Here is a 2,500-nt window from a genome sequence, read left to right as displayed (position 1 = left end):
AGCGGAGGGTTTCTGCCCACCGCCGAAGCGTGACCGCAACAGGTGGGGGGACGGGAGTGGGGGAACTCTCCCCCTTCGATTTGAGAGTGGCCGCTTTGATCGGTGACACAGCTCTCACCGGAGTGGTGGGAGCCCATGAAGGGGACACCGATCATCCCCAAGGTAAATATGCTGAATTCATAAATGCTGTAATTAAACTGGTCATACAATTGGCTGCTTACAATACACATAAGTCGTGCGTAAAGATGCCAGGATATTAAAGACTTTGACTCGTGTTTATTAACTTAAATTTTTTATTTTTGAATAGACAAGCAAGGAGAGGGCACGGACTGCTCCGTCGGCCCCGGCGTCTCCTCCGTCGGCCCCGGCGTCTCCTCCGTCGACCCCGGCGTCTCCTCCGTCGACCCCGGCGTCTCCAGCGTCACCGCTGGCGTCTCCAGCGTCACCGCTGACTCCGGTTTCTCCGCTGCACGCGGCGCCTCCAATTCATCTGCCAACCACCCGACCGGCCGTGTCCTCAACCGAGCTGTGCTGGAGTCACAGGCAGAAATTGTCAGAGCCATCGGTGGCATTAATGATCGCCTTGATCGGCTTATAAATGTACTCTGTGACATAAGCGCGTCAATAAATACAATTGTGTCAAAGTAAATTCTGTCCTTGCCTCTTTACATGCTTGAAATCACATTCTGCCGGGCCCGTATGGCTCCTCGGGGTGGGTTGCAGTTGACGGGTCCGGCATCCGGTTCCTCCAGTGGGGGGTTGTGCTGCTCTGGCAGTGGTGGAGGACGCCACAGGCCATCACAATGTGGCACACCTTCTCAGGTCTGTAGAGTAGCATCCCCCCCGACCTGTCCAGGCATCGCCACCGTCCCTTCAGCAGGCCGATTGCCCTCTCCACAATTATTCGCGTCCGGGAATGGAGGTCATTATACCTCCTCTCTTGGTCGGTGTTGGGGTTCGTAAGAGGGGTCATCAGCCACGTTCTTAGGGGGTAGCCACGGTCCCCTGGGGTCAGATGAAGCCGCAGAATACAATACACAACGTAAAAACCACACAATGAATGAATGCAGAAGTGCACCGCGGGCGACATTTCTAACTTTACGCCCGCTTTTACTGACGTGAATACTGAACACGTCAGAGAAACATGATATTTGGATGTGCACAAGCCCCAGATGTGCATTACGCTGGTTTATACATACGGGACAATTACACGAATAAAGCATTTACTCACCCAGAAGCCACCCATCGCGTACAGTGCCAGCCTCCAGCCTGTTCCCAACCATGCTGTTGGTCAGAATGAATGAATCGTGCGTTGAACCAGGCCACCTTGCCACGATGTTAAGGAGCTGCATTTGCGCATCACATATCACTTGGACATTGATAGAATGAAAGTGTTTCCTGTTAACGTAAACAAATTCATCCTGTGATGGCGCTTTTATGGCAATATGTGTGCAGTCAACAGCTCCGATTACATTAGGGAAACCGGCTGTTGCTGCAAATTGCGCTTTAATGTGGGCCTGTTCAACAGCATTGTATGGGAATTTGATGTACCTGGATGACATTCGGATGATTCCGTCCCACACAGCTGGCATGGCTCGGCTCAGGGTGGACTGGCACACTCCTGACCGATCGGCCAGCTCCCGCTGGAAGGCCCCTGTTGCCAGGAAACCCAGCGTGGTCAGCACCTGTGTGGGCACGGACAACCCCTGGCTCCTGGCTGTGTGGCGCTCTAGGGCCGGCCGCAGCTCTGCGCACAGCTCCAGTAATACTGGCCTGGGGAAACGAAATCGGCTCATGAGCCAATCGTCATCATTTGCGAGTAAGTCCTCGCGTTCCCTAAATATACGTTGCCTTCGGATGTGACCATTTGCGATGTCCTCTAACAACGCTAACACAGCCATTGTTAAAACAATTTTCTTCATCCATTGCGCATGCTTTTATAGCCACCCATATAATTGCAAGGTGTGTTAATTGTTCACTAGTGTGTCTCTGATTTGCAAATCACTCTGATGAGTCATTATTTTCACCTTTTTTCCCAGTTTCCCAGCGTCACCTCTAAGTGTCGCCAAAGGAACAATAGCTGTAGAAACGTGCGTACGACAGCTCTGGAGCTGGCGTTGGGACCGCACATTTTTACGGTCATTTCACGTTTTGTACATCTGAACGTGAGCGTGGAAAAGGACGTACGCCACGTTTTTCTGCGTACGCAACCTTAGTACATGAGGCCCCAGGTGCTGTAAGCTTTTTTGTTCTTTTACCTGACGTATTTACATGTATAAATAAGGGTCAGAGGGTGGACTCATTCGCTTACGGCCACACCAACCTGAATACGCCCGATCTCGTCTGATCTCGGAAGCTAAGCAGGTTCGGGCCTGATTAGTACTTGGATGGGAGACTGCCTGGGAATACCAGGTGCTGTAAGTTTTTTTCCACTTTTACCTGACGTATTTACATGTATAAATAAGGTTCAGAGGGTGGACTCAAACGCTTACGGCCACAC

The 2,500-nt window shown here is 51.6% G+C and overlaps 2 protein-coding genes and 1 non-coding gene across 3 annotated transcripts in view; 2 read left to right on the top strand and 1 right to left on the bottom strand.

Moving 5' to 3' along the window:
- Window positions 1-2,500, top strand: part of LOC133933439 (zinc finger protein 260-like) — a 627,571-nt gene that overhangs the window by 118,589 nt on the left and 506,482 nt on the right. The gene's annotated exons all lie outside the window — the stretch shown is intronic.
- The window catches only part of LOC133933462 (histone H4-like), a 556,161-nt gene that overhangs the window by 269,809 nt on the left and 283,852 nt on the right, over window positions 1-2,500 (bottom strand). The gene's annotated exons all lie outside the window — the stretch shown is intronic.
- On the top strand, window positions 2,306-2,424 carry LOC133944271 (5S ribosomal RNA). The gene has a single exon (XR_009916064.1). It is a non-coding gene; the product is annotated as a 5S ribosomal RNA (ribosomal RNA).

This window comes from Platichthys flesus, chromosome 22, assembly GCF_949316205.1.
Source record: "Platichthys flesus chromosome 22, fPlaFle2.1, whole genome shotgun sequence".
In the NCBI taxonomy this organism is placed as follows: domain Eukaryota; kingdom Metazoa; phylum Chordata; class Actinopteri; order Pleuronectiformes; family Pleuronectidae; genus Platichthys; species Platichthys flesus.
The sequence above is the reverse complement of the archived record's forward strand: the minus strand, read 5'-3'. Positions and strand labels throughout refer to the sequence as shown.